Raw genomic sequence first — 20,127 nt, 5'->3', positions numbered from 1 at the left:
TCTGAACCCAGATAATGTGCTGAAGTCGATGGGTCACGAATTGTTAGAAGGAGGGCCTTAATGAATCTCCCAGCATCTAACGCGAACATAAAGTAATGATGTAAAGGACCATAGATCAAAGATTTGCATTATGAAGTAGGTTTATTTTGCAAAAGGAAAAGGAAAATGAGGTAACTCAACATTGTAAGTGATCTGAATGACTTTATTGATGGGTTAGGGATGAAATATAATCGAGGCAGGAAAGTGTGAAACTTGAAAAGGGAAATTCATGCTCTAGTAGTAGGAAGATGGGAATTCATGGATGGATTGTAAGCTTAGAAAAGAGGGAAATGAATGAGTAGAAATGACATTATGAATTTGATTTGACATGGACTTGACCTTTTTGTGTTCTTATTGAAAAATAAATTGGTCTTTGAGAACCACTTTTGCATAGATTAATCTTGTTTGATCATTATTGAATTAAGACTTCTGTGATCTATATCAAGTTTTTGATGTGAATATCTCCGAAAACATGTCTCAAAAACTTGTTTCATCATCCTATAACGTACAAAAGCTTAGAACTAATTTGTAATAAAACGTAAGATTATCGAAGGAGAGAGGCAATCAGTCTCCATTAATATGATATATATGCAACAAATTTATAAATAGTGCTAATAAAACAAATTCAAGGAAGATAAATAAAAACAAAATGCACTTTTTTCCTGCCAGGAAGTGGTACCTTGGACAACCTGTCAATATTTTGTTGATATTTTCTTTGTTTGATGACCAATTTCAGTGATTCAAAAACCAGGTTAAAGAAAATTCATATTAGAAACATGTTTTTAATGATTTGATGATGCTTTACATGTCCAATTACTGCAGAATCCATAAAAAAATGACCATTATTTTATTGTCTCAAATGTTAATGAAAACTACCCCATCGCATAGTGCTCGTCAAGATCTTTTTGATGTTTTGTGGTAAGTTAAGTTGGTTTGGCTTTATTAATTTTTTTTATTGTTTTATTTTTAATTTGTGTTTTGTTTTATTGTTAAATTTTTATGTTTTGTTTTGTATTTTAATTTTTATTAATTTTTTTAAATGATTTTGTTTTTTTGTTTTGTTTTGTTTTTATGCATTTTTTTTAATTTTTAATTTAAAAGAACCTACTTTAGAATTTATGAAGAAAATTTAAATAGGTATTATTTGAGAAAACTTTGAGACAAAAATAAGCTAGAGATCAAAATTTAAGCACTATTTTTTTCTAATCAATAATAAATTTAGATCTCCAGTCATTTTTTTAGATCTATGGATTTTTATTATGAATTTCCAAAGCTAATTGATCCAAATTTCCTCTTTGATCTTATAGGTCACAACAAGGCGCAAGAAGAGAACATACTCAAGAGTTTTATAAAAAATTTATTCATTTGAAATCTGAAATTTGGAAAGAAAAATAGTAAAAAATGATTTTAGTGCTCAAAACTCTTCTTGTGCTCCTTCTTTTGAAACTTCTCTTTTATTATAGAATTTCCCACCAACGGTTACTGAACGAGGTGGATCTTACTGACCACCAAAAAACTTGTAAATAAGAAGTCAAAATCATCACCAAGCTTGGTTTTATTTCCCTATTCTATCCTACTATATTTTGAATTTATTTTATTTTATCAAGTGTAGGAGTATTTCCAATGCAACCATTTATAGATCCAAATATCTAGTATGCTCACATCCAAATTTGAAAAATATACCTCAATTCTCATTAGGATATGAGAGATCAATTGTACATTTGAATTTGGTACCAGGATTTATTGAAGAATGAAGAATGTTGTCGCGTAGTCACTTTTTGAAACTAATCTTCAATGTAGTCCTCATTATCTTGGATCTCCTCCAAATGCTTGAAAATCATTCTAAATCTCTTGTCCATAAATTGATTAGATCAAAACTATTATAGTACAAAAATTGATTAAAATTTATGCATCTAAAAATGAATGCAACTAAAAAAATGAGATTGAAGCTAAAAAGAAATTATAGATTGAAAGTTAACCCCTATGTATAAGTTGAAAATAGCAACAAGAAATGTTAAAAATAGAATCCAAAAATTCCAATTTAATTTGTCCTTGAATTAAATTGTGAATTAAAATCGAATTCTATTCTCAGAGCAACTTGTAAATAGTTAATTAAGTTTAATTAACTTAATTATCTTAGGAATTTCGAGTTGGAAGTATTTTTGTAGTCATGTATATGTTCTCCCTAAGTTTTAGGGTTCCAGTATGAGTTTAATTGTGAGTTGTAATAAGGTAACTCAATTTATTGAGTTAAGTTTAGTTAAATTAGTTCCAAACTATTTGTGGAACTAATAGAGGACTAACAATCAGTTGGTGCACTAATGCATCCAATAGTGCTACTCTAGTTAACTAAAGATTTCCTCATGAGAAACTCATGCATGTCAATTCAGAGAAAGACCCAGTTGAGACTAGAGTGCAGGGACAATGCACAATGAGTTGTATGATTTACTGAGTTGTATAGATCATGCATGCAATCAAGAACTGGACCCAGTTTGGATCATGTAGTTTTGGAAGCACTGGATTCCCATTAATATGGGATATTCAGCTATAGGAATTGCGCAAGGAAATAGGGGCTTGGAGAGCAGCAAAAGAAGATAAGGTTTGGCTTGAGCTTGCTTGTGAGCTAGGAGATTGATCATACTTTGTGCTGGGATTGTCCTTGTGAGAACAAGCATTGTATTATCATCTTGGATTTATGATTAATGCAATATAGATAGTAGGGGTTTTGTGCTATGGTTTTCCCCGGGAAATCTTATTGTTTACGAGAGATTTTTCGGCGTAAATCACAATATCTATCATTTGTCGACGCGTTTCGAACCAACTAGTGTGATTCATCATCAGGACAAGTTGAAGAACCAGATCCAGCTTTGCATGTTAAATAGCTTGAGCAGAGCCTCCAATGGCTAACTAGGCCAATGGCTAAATAGGACTAGGGACCTTACCTCTAAAATAAATATATAAATAATTTAATTTAATTGGAAGTTAGTTATAATAACCTTACCTCTAAATAAATATATAAATAATTTAATTTAATTGGTTATTAACTATTTAATAAATACATAGAAAATATAAGTATTAGAATAAAACGTATAATTAACTATTTATAGAGTTATTAACTATACATAGAAAATATAAATAATGTAATAAAATATATGATTAACTATTTATAAAGTTTAAAATTGGTTGTTAAGTTAAAATAATAATAATAATATAATAAAAATAAAAATAAAAATATATATATACCTTAGAATAAAATAATATTAAGTTAAAAAAATAAAAAATAAATAAATACATAAACTAATCAGATAAAATAATTGTAAATATTAACTTATTATAAAATAAAAAGAAGAGACAAGAAATGAGGGGAGGGGAGGAGGAGGGGTGGAAAGGAAGAAAGTGACTAGGAAGAGAGAGCTGGAACCCAACATCTACTGATCTTCCAGCCATCCTCTTTATTGAGATTGCTCGGCCTCTTTTCAATCTCCAGAGCTTCCCTAAATTTCCGATGATGGAACCGTGAAACTCTAGCAATGATGCTAGCCTCCTCAATACAAACATGATGATTGGTTTTTCCACATGCTCAGCTAAAGCCGAAGACTTTGATCTCCTATGCTTAAGGTCAACTACGTGTTCACTAATCCTTTGATTAATGGAGCGACCCGTCTCACTAATATAGGGGGTCCCACAGGAACAAGGGATAATATATACCCCTTTCATATCCTTGGGGTCGATTGGATACTTTGCTGATCTGAGGGACATACGAATGGTGTTAAGGGGTCTAAAGGTTACAGGGACACTATGCATCTTGAGAATCCTTGCAATCTTATTAGTGGTCCCCTGAACAAACGGAAGATGGACACCTGGAATGCGCTCCTTCGGTTCCCTTTTAGTAGGGAACCACTGATAAGATTGCAAGGATTCTCAAGATGCATAGTGTCCCTGTAACCTTTAGACCCCTTAACACCATTCGTATGTCCCTCAGATCAGAAAAGGATCCTATCGACCCCAAGGATATGAAAGGGGTATATATTATCCCTTGTTCCTATGGGACCCCCTATAATAGTGAGACGGGTCGCTCCATCAATCAAAGGATTAGTGAACATGCAGTTGACCTTAAGCATAGGAGATCAAAGTCTTCGGCTTTAGCTGAGCATGTGGAAAAACCAATCATCATGTTTGTATTGAGGAGGCTAGCATCATTGCTAGAGTTTCACGGTTCCATCATCGGAAATTTAGAGAAGCTCTGGAGATTGAAAAGAGGCCGAGCAATCTCAATAAAGAGGATGGCTGGAAGATCAGTAGATGTTGGGTTCCAGCTCTCTCTTCCTAGTCACTTTCTTCCTTTCCACCCCTCCTCCTCCCCTCCCCTCATTTCTTGTCTCTTCTTTTTATTTTATAATAAGTTAATATTTACAATTATTTTATCTGATTAGTTAATATGAAAGGGGTATATATTATCCCTTGTTCCTATGGGACCCCCTATATTGGTGAGACGGGTCGCTCCATCAACCAAAGGATTAGTGAGCACGCAACTGACCTTAAGCATAGGAGATCAAAGTCTTCGGCTTTAGCTGAGCATGTGGAAAAAACCAATCATCATGTTTGTATTGAGGAGGCTAGCGTCATTGCTAGAGTTTCACAGTTCCATCATCAGAAATTTAGGGAAGCTCTGGAGATTGAAAAGAGGCTGAGCAATCTCAATAGAGAGGATGGCTAGAAGATCAATAGATGTTGGGTCCCAGCTCTCTCTTCCTAGTCGCTTTCTTCCTTTCCACCCCTCCTCCTCCCCTCCCCTCGTTTCTTGTCTCCTCTTTTTATTTTATAATAAGTTAATATTTACAATTATTTTATTTGATTAGTTTCTGTATTTATTTATTTATTTAAACTTAATATTATTCTAGTTAGTTTATTTATTTATTATTTTTTTTAACTTAATATTATTTTATTCCAATGTATATATATATATATATTTTTATGTTTATTTATTTTTTATTCATTTTTATTGTATTTATTTAATTTTTTAACTTAATATTATTTTATTCTAAGGTGTATATATATTTTTATTTTTATTTTTATATTATTATTATTATTAATTTTTTTTTATTTGTATTATTATTATTATTATTTAACTTAACAACCAATTTTAAACTCTATAAATAGTTAATCATACGTTTTTTTACATTATTTATATTTTCTATGTATAGTTAATAACTCTATAAATAGTTAATTATACATTTTATTCTAATATTTATATTTTCTATGTATTTATTAAATAGTTAATAACCAATTAAATTAAATTATTTATATATTTATTTTAGAGGTAAGGTCCCTAGCCCAATTTAGCCGTTGGCCTAGTTAGCCGTTGGAGGCTCTGCTCAAGCTATTTAACATGCAAAGCTAGATCTAGTCCTTCAACTTGTCCTGACGATGAATCACACTAGTTGGTTTGAAATGCGTCGACAAATGATAGATCTTGTGATTTACGCCGAAAAATCTCTCGTAAACCTGATATGGATCACAGAAGCCTCAATTCAGCAAAAATTATTGTGTTATGTGCCATTGATTTGTCTTCCTCTTGCTATTATTGTTTTCAACGATCTATTGGATTCCGCTAGTTGAAAGTAGAAGTAGATTCTTGTCCTGTGCTTTAGTAAATTGCATGAGATTGTTAATCAACAGGAAAATTCTACATGTTATCGGCACTGAGAACAATATACTAGAGGAGATTTCGAAGTTTTGAGTTTTGGGTTACAGGTGAAATTCGAATTTGCAATACATACTTCAGGATCGACAGATGGTGTTCTATAGTTTGCGGCTCGAGTATGCCTTGGATGGAAGCTCGAATTATATATCCTAGAAGGACAGGATGGAGGCCATGTTGGAGGATAATGGCTTGAAGGAATTCATTGATCAGGACATTCCTAAGCCATCAGCATCAGATGCTCAGAATCTGGCCGAATGGAAGAAGTGTGTGGCAAGGACGAGGCGGATAATCCTTGAGGGAGTTAGAGACCACATTGTCTCGAGTCTCCATGGGATGGAAACTTTGCATGCTATGTGGAAAGTATTGAAGGACCATTTCCAGAACAAAAATGACCATAGGAAGTTGGCACTGAAAGATAAACTTCAAAAAATCATGATGGAGGTGGGCGACCCAATTCCAAATTACTTGACCAAGTTCACTCATTGTCAAGATGAGCTTGGAAGTGTTGAATCACTGTTGCCGAGGATGATATGGCGATCCTATCTCTTCTAGGAGTTCCAAAGAGTTGGCATAGTTATCAAGACTTTGTCAATGGTCGGAAGAAGCTACCAGATTGGGAACGACTGCGGTCGGATTTGATGTAGGAGGATATCAGGAGGAACACCAGAGATGGGACCTCTTCCAAGGAAGTGGAAGAGGATTTTTCCTTAGCGAATAAGGCAAAGAAGGCCAAGGGAAAGAAGTCCCAAGGTGAGGAGGGTGGAAAGAAGATGGACTTGACAAAAGTCAAGTGTTTTCACTGTTATGAGCACATGCACTATGCCAAGAATTGACCACATAAGAAAGCAAGAAAGAAGGAGACGACAATAGCGGAAATAGGTGAAGCTCTAACTTCACAATTCGAACTTGATTTCACTTTCATTACATGCATGACTAGCACTGTCATGGGAGGTGTGTGGTATCTTAAAAGTGGTGCCTCATTCCATATGCCGAGGAATAAAGATCTCTTTAGTGATTTTGAGAAGAAAGACCTAAAGTAGAGCATAGAGTTTGGAGATGATGAGAGGTACAGAGCTACTAGGATCAGTATGGTTACATTTCATAGGGAGTCTCGCTCCCCTCTCAGGATCACATATGCAATGTATGTTCCAATACTAAAGAAGAATATTGTTTCAGTCGCGGTATTGGAAGACTGTGGCTATGATGTGGTTTTTAGTAAGGGAAAGGTTTTCCTTAGACACATTGCTACAGGACAGGTGAAATAGATCTATTCACGGGTCAAGAACCTATATGCTCTTGAGGTTCAAGATGCATGCAAAGCCTTGAGGAGAAAGGAAAAGGCTAGAGAATTTGTTGAGAGGGAGAGTAAATTACCTCTAACATGCAGCCCTAGAAGAAGTGGTATCATAAGTAGTCTCAGACAATTGTGGAGCAGCCACAATTGGAGAATCTAAGAAGAGACTGAGTGGAGTGATCCCCTCAAGAATAGAATAAGTAGTCTTAGAAGTAGTCTCAGACAATTGTGGAGAAGCTACAATTAGATAAGCTGAGAAGAGACCGAGTGGAGGCATCCACTCATGCAGAGACCTTGGGTGGGGGGAAATTTCGAGCCAGGTGGGTAGAGGGATAACATGCAACCATACCTCCAGGTGTGAGGTGGGGCAATGTGAAGTGATAGCCCCAAGAAGGCTGAAATTGGCAGGAACCATTGAGAGGTTTTATCTCATGGATCGTACCTTGTTACAGGAGCCCAAAGTACATAGCAGTGGGACGAATCAGTGGGATTGATATAGTAAGATATCAGAGTGACAAAGGCTAGATAAGTCAGATACTGAAGAGCATAGAGAAGGGTTGACAACAGTGCAGGAAGGTAGAGTCAACAAAAGTGCAGATGTTTTAGTTGACGAAGGCAATAACAATCAGAGACTTTGATGATAGAGGCATCATATTGATTCAAGTTGGATATTTTTTGGTTTTGTTCCTGGAGTTGTTGTAGCAACAACACTAGAGAGAAGTGTTACATGCAAAACATTCCAAAGATTCAGGATTGAGATCGAGTTGAATTCCTTTCTTGTTGAGAGGGAGTGTTGAAAATAGCAACAAGAAATGTTAAAAATAGAATCCAAAAATTCCAATTTAATTTGTCCTTGAATTAAATTGTGAATTCAAATCTAATTCTATTCTCATAGCAACTTGTAAATAGATAATTAAGTTTAATTAACTTAATTATCTTAGGAATTTCGAGTTGGAAGTCTTTTTGTAGTCATGTATATCTTCTCCCTAAGTTTTAGGGGTCCAATATGAGTTTAATTGAGAGTTGTAATTAGACAACTCAATTTACTGAGCTAAGTTCAATTAAATTAGTTCCAAATTATTTGTGGGATTAATAGAGGACAAACAGTCAATTGGTGCACTAATGCATCCACTAGTAATACTCCAGTTAATTGAAGATTTTCTCATGAGAAACTCATGCATGTAAGTTCAGAGAAAGACCAAGTTGAGACTAGAGTGCAGGGACAATTACTATCAGTTGTATGATTTACTGAGTTGTATAGATCATGCATGCAATTAGGAACTGGACCTAGTTTGGATTATGCAGTTTTGGAAGCACTGGATTCCCATTAATATGGGCTATTCAGCCATAGGAATTGTGAAAGGAAATAGGGCTTGGAGAGTAGCAAAAGAGGCTAAGGTTTGGTTTGAGCTTACTTCTGAGCTGGGAGATTGATCATACTGAGTACTGGGATTGTTCTTGTGAGAAAAAGCATTGTATTATCATCTTGGATTTATGATTATTGCAATATAGATTGTAGGGGTTTTGAGCTGTGGCTTCCTCGGGAAAACTTATTGTGTTATGTGCCATTGATTTGTCTTCCTCTTTCTATTATTGTTTTCATCGATCTATTGGCTTCTGCGGGTTGAAAGTAGAAGTAGATTCTTGTCCCGTGCTTTAGTAAATTGCATGAGTTTGTGAATCTACAGGAAAATTATACAGTATACTTCTCCGACAACAACGCCAAAATTTTGGATAATTTAATTTCTAGTTAAATTACTTGTCATTAAATTGTCAAACCAGGTGTTCGTGAACTTGCGAAGTACACTTGCACAATATATGTTAGGAATCAAATTTCAATTTCAAAACGTAAACTCTACTCTATTGAAAGAAATTGCAAGACAGAAGTAAAACCTATTCATGAGAAATGTATAAGATGAATATGCACACACTTTCTTTTTCAAAAGTCTCAAATTCGGAACTTGGAAAGAAATATTTTAATCAATGTAATTGAAATGACAATTGGCATGAAAGTAAACTTATTCTATTGACATGAAAATAAATCTATTCTAATGAAATGAAAGTAAATATATCTTATCAACAGGAAAGTAAATCTATTCTAATGACTGGAAAATAAAGAATTGAAAGTAAATTTAATGTATAAAGAAAAAAATCCTATATACTAAGAAAGCATTGAATTCTTAATCTATGAAATTTAAAGACATCCTATTTTGAAAGAAGTGAGAGATCAATTGAAATTACTAAGGTGCGCATACTCAAATTAAAATCATTAATGAATATCTATGAATCTAAAATTAAACAAATTGAAAAGAAATGAGTCTATGACATGAAAGCAATAATGCTTGACCTGCAAAAGAACACAAATGGAATGAGCATAAAAGAATGTAAACAATGCATCTAATTAAAATATTGTTGTCACTGCTACAACACCGTCCAAAATTTTGTCGTGCATCAAAGTTTGGAGCCTACCTTGGTTTTGTACATTGTCGACACAAACGTTGAAATCCATTTCATGTGTTTTCTCTAAGTGTTATGGTCCCTTTTTGCGAGAAAAGAAAAATGTCGTCTTTTCACATGATAAGTGTCGCACGATGTATCTAATCATTTTGTGGTGGTTTCAAGGGGTTATATTTGTGAAAATGCGATTATATTACTATGTAAACATTCGTCACACTCATTCCAAAAAGTTTTAGCCACTTTCACACAAGTGTCGTCATGGTTGTCGCAAAGTGTATCTTTAGTGTCACACTTGTCATGAGTCATCGCAAAGTTGTCACACTGAGGGAAGTATTTTGTTCATATGTCCTGGATGATCTATTTTGTTGTGTCATCAAGTGTTCTAAGTGTGTGATCATAGTTTATTTTTATCATTGTTCACATCAGCTTCATCGATCCCACACTTAATCAAATTCTGAAAGCTCTCTAACCAAGAAACTTAACCTCATACAACCCTCCTAAACTATGCATTGTGAAATCTCAGCCCTCTAGCTGCAGCCCTGCCTCTTGACACTACACAATGCATAGTTCTTGCCTCCTAGGACTGTGCACTATGCAGTTTCAATGCTCAATCCTAGTCAATGGTCAAGCGTAGTCACTGAGCCTCTCCCTCAATCTGCAACCCAGTTCTGGCTCAGTAAGTGGATCAACATGCATCATCTTAGAATAGGGATTTATCAGACTAATTTTGTCTTATCATGAGTGAATTTCAGATGTAGGTACTCTATCAGTCCATGACAGGATGATGAATAAGGATATGAAGGAGGGAAACATGATGAAAGACATATTTGTAGCTGACTATGCAATATTATCAATCAAGAGAAAGAAAAGGGACACCAATTTGCAATCACAACTCAAGACTTGATATCATTAAATACTCCTTACCTCTAAGCCAAATGGAGGTGGATAGAGAATTATTCCCGAGAAGATGCATAGCAAGGAATAACAATAATGACTTGACATTTACATGTGATCATGTATTCCATGTCAACAGAGTCATGTCATATCATGTCATGAGCCGTCATATGCCACATCATTATTTTGGAACATGTAATTACCTATTCAAAATGTATTGTAAAGTGGAATTACAAAGGACACACTCAGAATATGAAGAGTCATGTAAAGTTAAAAATTCATAGGAAGTCAAACAATCATAAGGGTAGTCAAAGAGTCACAAGGGAGGTGAAACATCATGCCATTGGTTATATATACACCCTCACTGTATGAGCAAAGGGATTTTTCACATTGGCTTCTCCAATAAGGCATCATAGAGACAAAGTTAGTAATTTTGGGGAACAAGTCATGGCTCCAATGCTCCACTATTGGAGCCAGTGGTGTTAATTGTATACATGTGTCCTGGAACTTTTACTTAATATATGAATCCTGATGGCCAACACATTCTTCATGCATGAATTATGAATATTTATATGACTATTCTGTGAATGTTTATGATTCATGTTTGTTTTTCACCTCTACTAAAGTAGTTTAACTATTTTGTTTATTTTGTGCTCATCATATTAAGGATCTGTTATACTGGTTGTGATGATCATCGCATCTTTACGGACTATTCCGCTGAATGCTAGACAAATATTTCTACTTGTATTGGTTACATGACTGTGAAATATTTGTGGACTGTTCCACTGTATGTTAGACAAATCTTTCTTATTTTTGCATGTCTCTACTAGGGTGGTACTATTACCTCACTCTTAGGGGCTCACCTCTTTTTCCCTCCACAGTAAAAGAACCTTGACACACCTAAAAATGAACACACACCAGGCACATTTCTCGAAGGAACATACTTACTTCTCGAAGAAGTAAAAGAACCTTGACATACCTAAAAATGAACACACACTTACTTCTCGAAGGAACATACATGATCATTTCTTTTACTGAAAGCTAAAGCTAAGGAAAATATATAAGAATATATGGAAACTGGGCCGATACTCTGGATGGGGCTCCTATTCCAAATAGTATGAGGTATAATTGGGACTTCACATTGGGGAGAACACCTTGGTTGATAGATTTCCAACACTGTCAACAAAATGGCGCTATTAGGAGGGCCAAACGACAAGTTGTGCCCGTTGAGTCTATTTTGAATCTCTTATTCAAAATGGCCCTTCCCCAAATCATAATCCTGAGATGTTTTTCTAAAGAGCTTAATATTACCATCCCTGCGGAAGTTATTCATAACCTGTCCCAATTTAAGTTTGATGGTTAGGGTGAATTAACTCTTTGTGAACATCTGTTTCAATTTGTTTGTTTTTTCCTTTCTAATGGAATACATTCTGTGGATGTCATGGCTAGATTGCTCACCCTCACATTTGAAGGTCACGTTAATCAATGGTGTCATAAAATACCCGCTGCTTCTATCCCTTCATTCGACCAACTTGTGAAGGAGCTTCATAGAGCATTTGATAGGTATGATTACCGAGATGTTCTTAAAAGAATTAATCAACTAAGAATGAAGCCTAATGAATCGGTTTAGGATTTTTTTGATAGATTCCTTCACCTTTGTTACAAATTTATGGGAGAAGACACAACTTAGGATTTCTTTAAACAAAAGTTTAAGCATTTGGTTCACATCTCTTTTCACAGTGAATCTAAACCCCCTGATTTTTCTACTTCCATGACTTTTGTAAATTATGAATAGCCTCCAATTTTAGAGGAGGAACCTACTACTCCTTTTGTTCCTTGTCCTCCTACTTTTCTAGTTCTTAGGTGGGTGCCTCCTTGTGATGATAATAAAGTTGGGAAATCCACAAATCAAATTCCTAAACCATCTCTTTATCCTCCTTCTGCTTCTCATGATTCATATCTAATGAAAGAAACCCTGGAGTGGTTCATGGAGCCTAGGGTGAAGGCTATTTCTCACATTACTCAAGATGACATTGACACTCTTAACATCAATCTTGAATTTGGTTCCATTGAAAGTGTTACTTATTCAAGGGACATATGTAATTATCTATCATCTACTTGTGATGACTATGCGTATCATTATCTACTTGACCAATCTTCTCCACCAACTAACTCTTTATTATCTACCAATTTTTGAGTTGCTAGCTCAAATTGCGATCAGATACAAGGCCATCACATTACACTGATAGAGGAGGAGGAAAGTGAAGAGACTTTTGATCTCTCTTCTCTTTTTAAAATTCCCCCATGTCAAGATGATGCAATTCCATTCTTGGATTATTTTCAACTTGTTATTCTTGTTAGTGAATCAAATGTAATCAATTATTCCAATCAATCCATAGCCTTGGGAAAAAACCATTCTAATGGTGATAATTCTGTTGATGTAAGCGATGACGAATGCCCAAGTGCACTAGTTCATATTTCAGTTTCTCATGAAGATTTAATTTACATCTAGAATTTGATTTAGTCAAAGAAGATGTTCTTATCAAGACTTTCTCTTCATCTCACTATCCTTTGTGCTCTACTGTATACGATGTATCTACATGTGATGAAGATGCTCCATGCTTTTCAAGTTCTCCAGTTGATGAGTTAACTTCCCAATTGACACAAGGTAGTGAGGTTATCCATGAAATGAAAGAAAATAATCAAATCATTAATTATTCTTTCCATCCCTCATCATCTCTTGTTTTAAATAAAGACAAATCTTCAAATTAGCTTTCTCATGAAATTTCTCCTATTTAGACATCTCCTGATTTACGATCAAAAGAATATTTCAATTTGAGTAATATCGTTCTTGAAGTTGCAGAATCCAGTTAAATGAGTAACATATATGGCTTCCATCCAGTTAGTAGTGGTCCCATTTAGATCAGAGAAAGAAACTGTCCTCAAACCATGCATTATATTATTCAATCTCTAGGATGTGATTGTACAATCCTTGAAAGTTTTGGGACTTGTTAGGATGTCGAGGCACTTCAAATTTCATTGATGGTTATGTTAGGATATTGCAACTCTGGTAAGCCTCCATAACTAAGTCAGATATGGTTTCTCTCGCACAATCCTTCTCTTTACATTGTTTCACTCGATGGAAATTTATTTTTTGAAAGATGTTTGATATTTCATATGTAATCTTTTGAACTTTCAAAATTTAGTTTCTGATCAGATTCGAGATTTTATTTCACATTATACATCTCCATGCAAGGCTCTTGTACTTAACTCGAGGTTGGAAATGTTTATTTCATAGAGTCATGGAATTGCGAAGTTGATCATTTTAAAGACTATCTTTGGTTGAAGGAATCATGCCTATCAGATTCATTTCTTAATAGTTAGCTCTTCGTTTCTCTTACAAATGTTATATTGCAAGTCTTTCCCTTCATCGAACCTGAAATCATCTTGAGTGATAATGAATGCAAAAGTTATTACACGAATCAAATTCTTCTATGTTCTCTATGTCCTGACTAATCTCGTGTTCGTTTTACTGGAATTCATTTTAAATTCATTCGATGATTACGATGCTTGTACAGTTTGTCACTAGTTACAAGAAAATGGTTTGTCAGCAGTGTCATTTCATATCGTGTCATGAGTCTTCATATGCCACATCATTGTTGTGGATCATGTAATTATCTATTCAAAATTTATTGTAAAGTGGAAGTCCAAAGGACACATTCAGAATATGAAGAATCATGTAAAGTTGAAAAGTCATAGTAAGTCAAACAATCATGAGGGTATTCAAAGAGTCATAAGGGAGGTGAAGCATCACCCCATTAGTTATATATACACCCTCATTATATGGTCAAATGGATTCTTCACCTTGGATTCTCCCATAAGGCATTAGAGTGATAGAGTTAGTACTTTTTGGGAGAAAGTCATGGCTCCAACGCTCCACTATTGGAGCTAGTGGTGTTCGTTGTATACATGTGTCATGGAAGTTTTACTTAATATATGAAGACCGATGGCCAACATGTTATTCATGCATGAATTATGAATGTTTATAAGGCTAGTATGTGAATGTTTATGATTTATGTTTTTTTTCACCTGTACTAAAGTATTTGAACTATTTTGGTTATTTTAGTTCTCATTGTATTGAGAATGTGTTGTATTGATTGCGATGACTGTCACATATTTACGGGTGCTAGAAATATCTTTCTGCTTGTATTGGTTATATGACTATCACATCTTTGTGGACTATTCCACTGGATGCTAGACAGATATTTATTTTTCGTGTTTCTTTAATAGGGTAGTACTATTACCTCACTCTTAGGGGCTCACCTCTTTTTCCCTCCGTAGTAGAAGAACTTTGACACACCTACAACCGAGCATTCACCAGACACACTCACTTGATTCTCTAAGGCACGTATGCAATCCTTTCTCTTGTTGACAACTAAATCCAGGGAAAATCTATAAAAATATATGGAAACTGGGCCGATACTCCATATGGAGCTCCTATTCCAAACGATGTGAGGTCTAATTGAAAATTCACATCGGGGAGACCCCCTTGGTTGACGGATTTCCAGCACCATCAAGAAATACTTAAAATGAATCATAAAAAAACTAATCTATCTAAAAAAAATGAAACATTAAAATGCATCTCATAGTCATTAGATGGCCATTCTAAAGTTCACGCAAGGTGGAAAGTTGAGAAAAATATTGATCAAACACCAACCATATCAAAGTGAACTACAATGGTATTCATTACATCAATCATAAGAATAGTGCCAATTCTTAACATCCAAAACTCTATATTGAAGCATGAGCAAAGCTCCCAAAATTTTGACACCCTATGAATGGAGTATGCACTCCTATTTACACAAAAAGTAATATAACTAACTCATAAATGTAGATCCTCAAAACTCTCCTAGATCCAAAAATATCTCATGTTTTTACATATAACAATTAGAATCTCCTCATATCCTCTCACAAATATCTCATAGCTTTGATAGGAGACACTTATGAAAACTTCCATGGTCTTTTTCCATGAAATGTGCTTGACCAATGACATCCAATCTTCCTACTATCTTCAAGAGTTTGAAGAGAAAATACGAATTTGTGTCTTAGAGGCCAAATATGAGTGTCTTAGAATCTTTAAATATGTCTATACACATCACAAAACTCATCCAACTTTTATATATAAGTGATTACATGTTAATTTTCTAGTATTTAACCATAAATTCACTTAAAATACCAAAATAAATGTATTGGAAACTAATGTGTCTAAACCCATATGTAATTATGAATATGGTCTTAGTGCATGGTTATGGATCTGCGGAATATGGTAAATTATAAAGCAAAGTGAAAGAAAAGAGGGTGGAATAAATGAAATTTTGGAGATCTAACAAATAATAACACCTCTAACAAAATTGTTGAACAAGGAATATTTTTCTTGGATTAAGGAAGCAATGAAATCATTTGAAGAAATTAAAGAGGCCATGTGTACAACTCCTATCTTGGCAATGAATGGCTTCACAAAAATATTTATTATGAAGTGTGTTGCCTCAAGCCACGGCCTCGATGGAGTTTTGTTGCAATAAGGAAGACCCCTTTCCTTTGAAAGTAACTAATTAAAAGAAAGAACTTGTTATGCCCCTATACCAATAGGTGTCATATATCATGATTGACTTGATGAGCTATGTAATATGTTCATACCTTTACTTGTTGCAAAGGTTTTCCATATTTGAAAAAAATCAAAAAATTTAAAAAATGTTAAGAGGGTATACCCTAAAAGAAAATCAAAGGGTAAAAAGAATAAAATATGGTCAAAAAAATGACAGAAAATGAACCCCGACAAAAAGAAAGACCAGGAAAGTGTGCAAGTCTAAATGCCACTACTCTTTTACTTTTGTACAATAAAAATTGTGTGCAACTTGTCATCTATGCCACAATTCATGATTAGTCAAACAGTTTAAACTTGACTAGTTCATATTTCAATTTCATGTTGTAGAAATAGAGAATAAATATCTGACCAAACAATGTAATCTTGGCAGATAAGTATATAGGTAGAGTGAAAAAAGGAGCTCAATAGTTTAATATGAGCCCTTGGATGTAATAAGTGTAGACTTAGATAGGCATCACCATGTAAAAGAAAAGAAATTTCGATAAGGGTTTTCCAGTCTAAGTGCACCCAAATAAAGAAGTAAAAATGCTAGGTTAAAGTAGGTAGGGTAAGTAGATGATGGTTACAGAATGATATGTGGTGAATGATGATTATAAATGTGTGAATCTTTCACTTTCATCACAGGGCAAAGGCATGTATTATATTGAAGGCATCTCAAGCAAAGCAAAGTCAAATAATTAACTTCCCTACTCATTTCCCCTAAATTTTCACTAATTTCCCCTAAGTGCTAAGGTATCTATCAGATTAGAGGGGCTCAGAGCATTTCTCTGACTTCTGGAGGGACCAAACCCTCGACCCAATAATTTATAATGCCTAAGTACTTAAGCTCATTCATTAATCACCTCACCCCTCCATAAATCATTCATTCCCTTTATAAAGTTTTCCCTAAAGTAAAATCCTATTTTACTTAGGGAAATTAAAAATATTTTCCATTAAAACCCTAATTTTCCACTTAGCCTAAGTGTTATATACACACATGAAATGTTTTGAACTTAGTGCTTTTTCATTCACTATATCATATTAACTATTAACTTTTTAATATATAAATCCCCTATGAAAGTATACCCATTCCCGTATGATTTAACTATGTAAAAACCCCAAAATTCTATATATTCCACCCCTTTCAGTTAAATATAACCATAATACATTTGTAAATAGGGATTAATTAGTTCAACAGTAACTAGTTAAGAACCTCGATCCCCCGCCACATTAAAAAGGGATTAATTAACCCTCACAGTTAGTTAATAGCCATCCCGACCAATCCTATCACCGCCGATACGATTAAATAATCCTTAATTATATCGGACATGCCTTCATTAAACCCCAGTCACTTTGCATCCCCGATAGCCATTCGATCACACCTCCCAGATCCAACAGCTGTCATGCATATCACACGACTCTTTGCGACCGCACATTAGCGCGCGATCATAAATTGGTTTTGTGTACAGTACCTCCGCCATGCATCAATCATTCTATGGGATCGCTCGCTAAAGCCCAAATACCACCTCCCCTCCATAAGTGGTGCGATATAAATCACTTACCGCCTCTCACTAAACGATCATGTCATTTGCTCACTGACGTCACCCATCCAAATCCCGAAACCCGCCAATTCTTGAATTTGTATAGAAAACAAAATAAATCATTTTCGTCATTTATTCTATGAACCTGTACATCCATGCAAACTTAAATGACGAATTCAACCAGATTGTACTTCTAGCCACCAACCAGCTTCAACCTTTGCAAACAATGTCGCCCAGAGCCATCCAGTCACACCCAGTACCTGCATTTCATTGTCCATCCCCAAAAGCAGGTATTTACCAATTTCCTATCAACAAAACCCTGCAAATATTTTTTTTCCACTACAAATTGATTAAAAAAGCTAAAATTTACCATAATTCTGTTACTACTTTTGTAATTGAAGTTCCCCAGGCCCTTGGTTTCACCAATTTTACAAAGAAAACCTTAGATTTCTTTCTGAATCCACAAGAACCAGAATGGAAACCCCGATAGCCCTAAACGTTGCTCCCATTACCTCCCCTCATCATGATTTAGACTATCTACCTCTAGTAGGCTAGGATTTTCAAATAAAAGACCTAATCACTGATAAAGACCATCTCAAAGTCTTTTACCAATGTCGAGATAACCATTTGAATGGCTACGATGCCATGGGACTATGGGAATCCAATCTCCCAATGTATTTTCTCCCCTTTGTGCATGTTTTCCATGACATAATCCATTAGTGGCATGCAAATTATGACCCCATCCGCAGAGCAGTCATGTTTCCCAACCAAACAGTCCTCTTCACAATAACTTCTGAATCAATCAATGAGATGCTGCAATTTCATCCTAGTCAGGCCCTCACCCCCATTTCCATTGGAAATTTACTTGAGAAATCAACTAAATTATCCCAATCTGAACTTAATCGCCTCTATCAGACTTTCATATTACAAAATTATCAACCTAAATATCCCTCTCCTTATATGTCAGTTTTCTTCACAGACACAGGCAAAATCATAGTTCATATGATATTTGCAGTCATGGGATTCAACACTAGAGAATATGTAGATGAATTGACCCTAGTTTTGATGTCTATCTTTACCCCAGGACAACCTCTTGCTGTCAAGTATGATTATGCTTATTTTATTACTGAGAAAATTCATGACCAGTTCATGAGACTGGAGAATGAGAAGGTTTTTAAGTACTCCACCTTCATATATCACCACATCCTCTACTACCAATCAGACAAATTCCCATTTTCTGTCAAGAAACTTGATACTAAGAGTAATCTAAGGTCTGTCATATTTTGGACTTCCATCTTCCATAGATCTTTTGCTTGCCCTTATTCCTATAATGAGTTCATTGATCAGTTTGTTCACCTAGTGACCACCTTGCTGACAAGGAATTCCCCTCCCAGGATTAATGATGACATCAAAAGAATCCTTCAGCTCTCCAAATAGTACAGAGTGGGTGATTGGTATTTATACCAAAATCACATAGAAATCTGGGTATATGGGTGTGAGCTTTCCCCATTCAAACTACTTAGATATGTTCTAATGAGATTGTTTGCATTGGAGTATTATAGACAGATAATAAACTTAGATTTGATTCATTTTACTAAGGCCAAGAAGAAAGCACAACTTAGAATCAAGGATCACTTAGGCCCATTTGTCTACAACACTAGGGAAGCATGGAAAGCAACAGAACAAATTCTAGAAGATGATCTAAAATTAAAAAAAAGTTTTAGTTGTACTCCATATGACCCTCATAGTTTCATCTGTGATAGAAGGATGAAAAATAGACTATCACCATACTTACATCATAGAATTCTAGAGATTGAATGATTTGCTAATATGGATGAATGGAGGGAAGAGACCCTAGTAGAAACAGATAGTGAGCAGTTCAACATAGAAAATGTAATGAAGGATCTTGAAAAGACACTTGACCTAGATTCTTTTGGACAGGTGCAATTTGAGACTTCTAAAAAACTAGCATCAAGGACTAGTACCTCAATAGCTGATACCTCACAAAGGCACTCACAGGAGACTAGTGCACCACTTGCAGAGACATCATAGGGAAGAGAAAAAGAGACCAACACTCAGGAAACAGAACAATAAACCATGTCAAAGCAGCCTGAAACTTCTCAAAAGCAGGCTCAAACATAGGCCCACCCAACTCAAGTCAACATTGGAGAGCCCCCAATTTTACAGACTCCTCTGAATGAGGAAAGGAACAAAAAGAGAGACAGGGAAGTAGCTACCCCTGCCAGTGGCCCATCAGACCAGCCTAGTGCTAAGAGGCACATGCTAAATCCTCATTCAAAAGAGGAATTTTTTGAAGAAACTACAAAGAGTCAAAGAAAAGAAGGTGCAGACAACCAACATACTTTCCCAACAGGTGGGACACCTTCTAGCTCACAAAGACAGGAACTGGAAAGGCAACAAAGAGCTGAAGTGTCATCCTTCAGGCCTTTAGGAAATGAGAACCTAGATATTAAAAAGAAATTCAAAGAAATAAAAGTTAAAAATGAACCATTAAGGGCCCAAGTCTACAATTAGTATTTGAAAATGACCCCCA

The 20,127-nt window shown here is 35.0% G+C and overlaps 1 pseudogene; it reads right to left on the bottom strand.

Annotated features, from left to right (window-relative positions):
* Positions 1-17,851, bottom strand: part of LOC149150121 (putative mannose-1-phosphate guanyltransferase) — a 48,326-nt pseudogene extending 30,475 nt beyond the window's left edge.
* Positions 17,852-20,127: the final 2,276 nt, after the last annotated feature.

Source organism: Pinus tabuliformis, chromosome 9 (assembly GCF_031772625.1).
Source record: "Pinus tabuliformis cultivar Carrire ecotype Pingquan chromosome 9, CPIR1, whole genome shotgun sequence".
Lineage (NCBI taxonomy): Eukaryota > Viridiplantae > Streptophyta > Pinopsida > Pinales > Pinaceae > Pinus > Pinus tabuliformis.
The sequence above is the reverse complement of the archived record's forward strand: the minus strand, read 5'-3'. Positions and strand labels throughout refer to the sequence as shown.